Consider the following 9514-nt stretch of genomic DNA (forward strand, 5'->3'; position numbering starts at 1 on the left):
AAAATGGGAGGTCTTATACCATGGAAGGTTATATACCATGGGAGGTTATGTACCATGGGAGGTCATATACCATGGGAGGTCATATACCATGGGAGGTCATATACCATGGGAGGTCATGTACCATGGGAGGTCATATACCATGAGACCTCTTAAGCACACCAGCACGACCTTTGGGCATAATGGCGTGACCTTTGCCCTGGCCCCTCAGGAGCAGGTCAAAAAAGGTCACGCCATCATACCCCAGGGTCGTAAGGTCGTGCTTAAGGGTCTTACCTTGGCGCCCACGGTAAACATTGTAATGCTCATGGGATGATATTATTCATGGTTACCCCCATATGTCTCTCTAACCTTGTATATTTTTTCCCCTGAGAGGGCCCAGACTACAGGCGTAAAAGTTTCCTCCTTCAGTGGATTTTCCTGTCCCCGCCAAGGACGTGTGGAGGATTTGCTGGAAGAGAAAATGGATCATGAGAATTATTATTTTTTTTTTTCCTAACTTTTATGCTGACGTCAGAGCTGAAGTGTTTGAAACCCCTTCCCGTCTATTTTGAGGAGATGATGAACACCATTTGCCGTGGGATAACCGTTTGTCACGGCTTCGGGGTTCTCAAGATGTCGTCATATGTGTGTGTGGCACACTGTCACGTGACGTTAGAAAACCCAGGTACATGTTAGTGAGCGTAGTGAGGGAGGGCGCGTGCGCGACTTTGCCTACGAGAGATGACGTCGGCGCACGGTCGTGAGGGAGGAGAGGAAGAGTGAGAGACTTGGATTTTCCGTCGGGAGTTACTGTGGGAAGACGTCTCTCTCTCTCTCTCTCTCTCTCTCTCTTCCTGTTCACCATGAGAGGATGGCGTGGAGTGACGTTATTAGGAAGCCCACAGGCTGAGGGCAAACCCGACGCTGCTATGCAAATGGGATTTGTTAGGGGATAACGTGCATGTTGATGTAGTAGGAAAACAATTGTTACTGTATCCACACTACCCTGTGTGCGTGCCTCCACCTACCCTTGTATATGTGCCCTTCCCTCATGCTATCATTGCAATGCTTTGTCTGTGTATATCTAGACACTATATATGTATACTTTTTTATGTAATAAGATTAAATAAATGAAACGTCCCTCGTATCGGTGTCAATAAAACGGCTAAAAGGGCCAGCATTGCATCATGTTACTGGATTAGGAAAATCTTGGTGTTACGCACGACCTTGGCTTTGAGGGCGATGGTATATGAAATGGACCGATATTTGAACGATGTAGGAATAAAACAGACGGGGACTATAACATGAAAGTAGAGAGAAGCTTAAGGTAAACACATACCATATATACTCATTGCACGTATATATATACAAAGTTAAGAGACGAAGCAACGCGAAAGTGAACTCCTTTCTTTTTTTCCCCCCAGTAACACATCACAAAAAACGCGATAGATAGTTGGCCTACATCAGCCTGACCATTATCAGCAGCGGAAATAATCTATCTATCGTGATACCATTACCTCAGCTCGGTGGACCCGGACGCCTCTTACCTGGAGGAAACCGGGGAACTCCCTCCTGTCTTGCTGGAGTCACCACCAGGGCGGTAACGTTCATCATCACCCACCAGGCCAAACCTCCCTCCCCCTCACACACCAGAGCTCACGGGTCGTCCGATATGAGCCAGGACACAGACTGAGACACACTCTAACGCTGGAGGGGCTCCCACCAGCATTAAGGACAGTACACACACACACACACACACACACACACACACACACACACACACACACACACTCTCTGCTCGGGGCTGCTTTTCACGGGAGCGACACCGCAAGAGGCGCCAGGACACAAGGCTCATCATCACATACACCTCGAAAGGAGGAGGAGAGAAAATAATATACGTCGATAAACAAATGGTATTCATACAAGGAAGACTGCCGCGTCTGTGGTAATCACCACCAGGACCAGTAGTTAGGACAGATGACCAGGACAATGAACCTGCAGGACAGGTAACGAGGATAGGCTGGGCTGCTGCCATCAAGGGGTCCGGCATACCAGGCAACATTACCAGGCAGCAGCAGCAGAAGCAGCAGAGAGACAACTTCCTCAGGCCGAAGAGAATTAATGATGTGGTCAGCTGCTGACGATGGAACAGTATGGTCGGGCCTGGCCGTCTGTTCCGCTCGGATGCACGGAGGTCGTGAGACGGGACGGGAAGAGGGGATAGGACGAGGATACAGAGGGACTGGGAGAGGTAGGGGGACTCGAAACCTGCGCAGGCCCCGCAGAGAGAGGAGAGGCGAGGACAGGTGAGGAAAACGTGAGTAGGTGAGAGAATGCAAGACGAGATGATAAAGGAAGAGGATGGGAAAGAGAGATGATTAGGATAATGGGAAGGAGGCCTGTGAATGGGGCCTGGGATATATATAATGTCACTGACGCAGACGATCACAACACCAGTGAAAAGAAAGAAAGAAAGAAAGAATAAAAGAACTGATGGGGAAGAAAGATATATGAGAATTGCGACATAACGAAGCGGTGAAGTACATGTACAGTATAATGAGAGAAGTCATAGAGTAATGAACACGAAAGAAGAGGGAATAGAGAGATAATGAGATACCATAAGAGAGAGAGAGAGAGAGAGAGAGAGAGAGAGAGAGAGAGAGAGAGAGAGAGAGAGAGAGAGAGAGAGAGAGAGGAGTCACTGAAGAGTTCTTTGCACAATGTTCTGTTACATCATGTGATTAATGAAGACATATGCAAATATTTCTTTACGACGAACAGGATGCATGACCCACACTGGGTTTAGTTTGGCTTAATGATCCCACCTCACAAGCCCACCCTCATATCCACCCTCATACTTACTCATACTCATGTACATGTTGGCACACACATGCATACATACGTGCACGTGCAAGGCCTACATCCATAAACATGTGTTTACGTATACACAAGCGTGCATACACACACACACACACACACACACACACACACACACACACACACACACACACACACACACACACACACACAAATGCTTATGCACAAATACGTACTTGCGCCTGCATACACGTGCACACACATACGTATAAAACACAGACACATATATACAACAAATATACCCACATTCACACATATTGATTTACGAGACGAGACCACCCGAGTGTAAAACTCTCTTCCCGCAACACAAAAATAGTGATCACACACACACACACACACACACACACACACACACACACACACACACACACACACACACACATAATGAGACTCCTCAGCCATGCCTCACAAGCCTACCGGGCAGATAACTCATTAAAGAACAAATAAGTTCAAACATCAACGTCCATTTGAGCACTAATTTTGATGATGCAGTTCGGGGGAAAAAAAAAAATAAATAGAATCTCTTCCTATTATAAGAAGACGTAATCACAATCCTTCGTAGTTTGCCGTACCTTAAATTACATCTTAGATCCTAAAGAGGGAGTAATTAGCGTCCATAAATTGCTTAAAGATGGAACAACAACAATAATTGGCAGTGAGGTATGTCGGGGAGGGTTGTAGCTTGCCTTATGTGGCATATTGGAGATGATGTATAACCCTTGCGTGGTATAATGAGACTTAGCATACCCTCTGTGGCATACCTAATGTGATGTCCAGGCCTGTGTGGTTTGGTAGATCAATGGAGAGGGAAGGGGGGGAAAAATAAAGATTACCAAACGATAGATTATTCTTAAGTTAGGGGGAGGTGGGTGGGGTGCTATTGTGCGTAGATGGGAAAGGGATACGGAAGCGTATGGGGTAAAAAGTATACGTATGAAGTATTACATATGTGTGTCAAGATACAGGCATTTGTTAAGTGTAGACTCAGGAGTTATAATACATTAAACACAGGCGTGGTTGACTACTCAAAGTAATAGATGGATGGAGAGAGAGAGAGAGAGAGAGAGAGAGAGAGAGAGAGAGAGAGAGAGAGAGAGAGAGAGAGAGAGAGAGAGAGACAGACAGACAGAGACAGAGAGAGAGACAGAGAGAGACAGAGAGACAGACAGACCTAGATTGCAAGTGTAAACTCTGTGAGAGCATTTATAGTCTACATCAAGCGGACCCCCCTTGTATACAGAACCACTCAGGTGTATTTCGAGTGGGGCTTTAACAAAACAAATACCAGACTAGCTTGAACCCTCCACCCTTACCTGTGGATTCCGACTGGATTTATACATCTGGTCAGTGAAATCCCCCGTTATGAATCCGGGGATTTGGACCCAGAATGAGCTAGGTTTATCCGCCCAGAATCCAAGAGTGTGGTTCAGATGTCCGCCGATGTTGCTGGGGGATAAACCAAAGTGGGATTCGTGTCCAATCCCATCGGGGTTTCTCCCTCTTTAGGTCGAGAGGGGGAAGGGGTTCTCGGGTGTTATTTTTTCCTCAGTCTCTTTTTTTTATACACGAGAAGTGAAAATAAAATGTTTTTTATATATAATGTACGTAGGTTATCCTGGGATATACATCGGGTCTAGATTTTGTAAGGCACCCAGACATAAGTCACACACACACAGACACACACACACACACACACACACACGCACGCACGCACGCACGCACGCACGCACGCACACACACACATACACACACACACACACACACACACACACACACACACCTGTTGAAAGGGGAGGGGAGGGGGGGTGGTATTTACCCCAGAACAGCTCCGTCCAGAAGAAGAATGAGTTGTCTGTTTGTTTATGAGGCTGATAAGCATAGATGTATGGAGAGAGAGAGAGAGAGAGAGAGAGAGAGAGAGAGAGAGAGAGAGAGAGAGAGAGAGAGAGAGAGAGAGAGAGAGAGTGAATCATCTAAAAACAGAAACGTAGACAAATGTAGACAAATAGACACACTCCCATGGCTACATCTACACATAAAGATATAGAAGGTCATGACCCCTCACCACCGTGATAGACCTAAGCATAACCACAGACAGACGCACAGATAAGACACGCAGACTATAGACTGACAGACATTGACAGAAAACGGGAAACGATTCAAGAGCAGAGACGGGGCCAGAGGGAGGGACTGCAGGTGAGTGCAGTAGGGGTGGCGGTAGACGGTCTGGAGGAGATCGAACCCTGGAGCTTATTAATACCCTCGGGGTCGAGGATGGGGAGTTGGGTGTTGACTTTCACGGCGATGGCGGAAGGCGGTGGTCGACGGCCGCCTCTCACAGGGAACACACTACGATTATATACCTCCACCCGCGAGCAAATACCAGATGTGTGACCCCCGACCGACGGTACTGTGGTGTCGGCTGGCTTCCTCCCTCGACCTACACCCGGCTTAACAAACACCTCCAGCAAACAGACGGTAAAGGACCACATTCTGTACAGCCAAAGCCCGAACTGGAGAGATTGGACCGGAGTTAAACGTGTTTGTCTTCCCCGGGTTGTTGGAGTGGCAGCCATCTGTAGTTCATCGTAGACATGTTGTTGAGGGTGTGTGTGTGTGTGTGTGTGTGTGTGTGTGTGTGTGTGTCCATTGGGTGGTTCTTGAATGGCGCGTTCTTAATTATTTTCTGGGGAGCAGATCCGTATCACATTCTCCCACACCACACCCCTCAACACACACCCAAGTGAGCCTTGCTGTCTGACAGGATTATGGCTATCCTTGGGTGCTGTCTGCTTCACTCTAATGTCCGGTAAATGTGGTGAGTTTAGGTCGCCATGCATGGGACTAAGAAATATATCTCGCGCAAGATAATGCAAGCATTTCTCTCAGGTGCCATGTCTTCCCTGTGCTGGGTGTCCTTGGAGATATCTGATTCAGTGCGCACTACCGAGATACCACGATAATGATGCCACACCATTTCAGAGACGACCACCTTAGAAGCAGCAGTGCAGCAGCTCTTGTATTTTACGACACCGTACGAAAGTAGAAAACGAATTCTTTTTTTTCTTTTTTTCTTTTTTGATCGTGAAGTTATAGCGAGCTAGTTGTCAGAAAGGGCAACAGAATTCTGGGGATAGAAAAAACAAAGTAGCGTCACAGAGACAGGCGAGGAGAGATGAGTGATGTATACACACACACACACACACACACACACACACACACACACACACACACACTTTAGGAACGCCCACCAACACAACCAGAAGGGTCGGTTGCCCCTCCCCTCCCCCCTCCCGTCACCTACGCCAGGCGAAGATAGTCTGCCAGTCGTAATCGTCCTCTTGATACGCTTGGTGAGGAAAGCGTAACTCGTTACGTGACGCAGTGGTCAGTGTTACACGACGTGCCAATCTCACGGCCCAGGGTTCGAGTCTCGGACTGGGAAGCCGGCTCATAGCCAACCCAAGCTGTTTCCCTCTTTGGGTTGGTCGATAAACGGGCACCTTGCCTAAGAGTCTCTCTCTCTCTCTCTCTCTCTCTCTCTCTCTCTCTCTCTCTCTCTCTCTCTCTCTCTCTCTCTCTCTGTATATATATATATATATATATATATATATATATATATATATATATATATATATATATATATACATACATATATGTTGATAATGCCCATTTTGATGAACTGACTTTACATAAGGTGAATGGCCACTCACTAGACAGCATAACCCGGGAGTTCCTACTAGATGCTGTAGATCAGAATGTACAGGAAAGTTGGCGTGCAAACTACATGGAAGTGGATGTCTTCACCACGCGTGGCAGTCCCATAGCAGGAACGATCTCTGGAGTGCTAACTAGTGGTATGGAGTGGGGCAGTCATCTTCCCAGAACTAAGAGGGAGTGGAACAACTACCATTGATCAGACTGTTAACATCAGGAACCCCTTAGAAGGGAGCTCAGCCAATCAATCCTTGGAGGAATATGTTGCAGCTGTAAGCGAGCTTCAGGATACTGGTTGATTAACCACTTGGTGATACTTGCAGACAGAGGTACAGCTTCTGAAGGATGCCCTTCCTACAGTGTTGTACCACTCCGGCCAGCAAGCTACTGGATTTATAAATGCTGCATCCCTCACTGTTGATAATGCCCATTTTGATGAACTGACTTTACATAAGTTATGAGAGATCCCAGGAGACTCGACGCTGCGTTCGAATCTGTGGACAACGGCCGGGCTCATAACGTCTTCGATGTGGCCCGGGCTATCGTGCCAGCCTATGCGGCACTTCAGCAACCCGGAATTATTCCCTGAAACAACGATTGGAAGGAGGCAGAAGTGATATTGTGACAGTGATTGTGTCAGCGTCGCGTCGCCTCGCCGCAGTGTATCGAGACAGACTTCCCCAGAACTTTTTAAAGGGGAAGTAAATGTTTATAGTTGTGTTACTGGAGTGATAGTTTTCATGCATGGTGTTTTGACAAGAAAATAGTGAAGTTGGAGAAAAATGTAGCTTAGACATTGAAGCTTATTGATTCAGTGGTGAAATTGATGAGAACTGCTATTGACGTTTGTGTGAATAAATTGTACATTTCCTTTTCCATAGCCAGAGGTTGAACCATTATGTGACGTTCATTTTTTCATTCATTTCAAGCTAAAAGTTTGTCTTCTAAATTGTTTCTTACATTTTTCATATGTATATATATGTATGTGTGTGTGTGTGTGTGTGTGTGTGTATATATATATATGTATATTATCCCTGGGGATAGGGGTGAAAGAATACTTCCCACGTATTCCTCGCGTGTCGTAGAAAGCGACTAGAGGGGACGGGAGCGGGGGGCCGGAAATCCTCCCCTCCTTGTATTAACTTTCTAAAATGGGAAACAGAAGAAACAGAAGAGCAGTGTGGTTTCAGAAGTGGTAGAGGATGTGTGGATCAGGTGTTTGCTTTGAAGAATGTATGTGAGAAATACTTAGAAAAGCAAATGGATTTGTATGTAGCATTTATGGATCTGGAGAAGGCATATGATAGAGTTGATAGAGATGCTCTGTGGAAGGTATTAAGAATATATGGTGTGGGAGGCAAGTTGTTAGAAGCAGTGAAAAGTTTTTATCGAGGATGTAAGGCATGTGTACGTGTAGGAAGAGAGGAAAGTGATTGGTTCTCAGTGAATGATTGTTTGCGGCAGGGGTGTGTGATGTCTCCATGGTTGTTTAATTTGTTTATGGATGGGGTTGTTAGGGAGGTAAATGCAAGAGTCTTGGAAAGAGGGGCAAGTATGAAGTCTGTTGGGGATGAGAGAGCTTGGGAAGTGAGTCAGTTGTTGTTCGCTGATGATACAGCGCTGGTGGCGGATTCATGTGAGAAACTGCAGAAGCTGGTGACGGAGTTTGGTAAAGTGTGTGGAAGAAGAAAGTTAAGAGTAAATGTGAATAAGAGCAAGGTTATTAGGTACAGTAGGGTTGAGGGTCAAGTCAATTGGGAGGTGAGTTTGAATGGTGAAAAACTGGAGGAAGTGAAGTGTTTTAGATATCTGGGAGTGGATCTGTCAGCGGATGGAACCATGGAAGCGGAAGTGGATCATAGGGTGGGGGAGGGGGCGAAAATTTTGGGAGCCTTGAAAAATGTGTGGAAGTCGAGAACATTATCCCGGAAAGCAAAAATGGGTATGTTTGAAGGAATAGTAGTTCCAACAATGTTGTATGGTTGCGAGGCGTGGGCTATGGATAGAGTTGTGCGCAGGAGGATGGATGTGCTGGAAATGAGATGTTTGAGGACAATGTGTGGTGTGAGGTGGTTTGATCGAGTAAGTAACGTAAGGGTGAGAGAGATGTGTGGAAATAAAAAGAGCGTGGTTGAGAGAGCAGAAGAGGGTGTTTTAAAATGGTTTGGGCACATGGAGAGAATGAGTGAGGAAAGATTGACCAAGAGGATATATGTGTCGGAGGTGGAGGGAACGAGGAGAAGAGGGAGACCAAATTGGAGGTGGAAAGATGGAGTGAAAAAGATTTTGTGTGATCGGGGCCTGAACATGCAGGAGGGTGAAAGGAGGGCAAGGAATAGAGTGAATTGGAGCGATGTGGTATACAGGGGTTGACGTGCTGTCAGTGGATTGAATCAAGGCATGTGAAGCGTCCGGGGTAAACCATGGAAAGCTGTGTAGGTATGTATATTTGTGTGTGTGGACGTGTGTATGTACATGTGTATGGGGGGGGGGGGCCATTTCTTTCGTCTGTTTCCTTGCGCTACCTCGCAAACGCGGGAGACAGCGACAAAGTATAAAAAAAAAAAAAAAAAAAAAAAAAAAAAAAAAAAAAAAAACATACATATATATATATAAACGCCGAGACCTTCCAAGCAAGACGAACACACGGTACGGGACCCCAGACCCTCTCTCTCTCACATGAACCAGTAAAAACCCTCTTGGTTGCACGTAAATCAGGACACGAAGGAATGGAGAATGAAAATAAAGCAACTGTGCCTGAGTAATAGAACATTCAATATAGCGTACCTGAAAGAAAAAAGTAAAGGAGAACAGTAATAAAGCGCTAACTAGTGTGGCGCAGACGAGCAATCATGTTCTTGTGGTAAGTCTGTACCTCTTGTTGATATAATGTACACAGACTGTTGACACAGAAATACGATACGTGGCTTACTGGATATGA

At 46.1% G+C, this 9514-nt stretch overlaps 1 long non-coding RNA gene across 1 annotated transcript; it reads right to left on the minus strand.

Annotated features, from left to right (window-relative positions):
• Positions 1–6540: 6540 nt before the first annotated feature.
• LOC139752586 (uncharacterized) lies at positions 6541–7031 on the minus strand. The gene is made up of 2 exons (XR_011713538.1): positions 6891–7031; positions 6541–6854 (listed from the first exon to the last, which is right to left on the minus strand). It is a non-coding gene; the product is annotated as an uncharacterized lncRNA (long non-coding RNA).
• Between the last annotated feature and the right edge of the window lie 2483 nt (positions 7032–9514).

Source organism: Panulirus ornatus, chromosome 13, assembly GCF_036320965.1.
Source record: "Panulirus ornatus isolate Po-2019 chromosome 13, ASM3632096v1, whole genome shotgun sequence".
Taxonomy (NCBI): domain Eukaryota; kingdom Metazoa; phylum Arthropoda; class Malacostraca; order Decapoda; family Palinuridae; genus Panulirus; species Panulirus ornatus.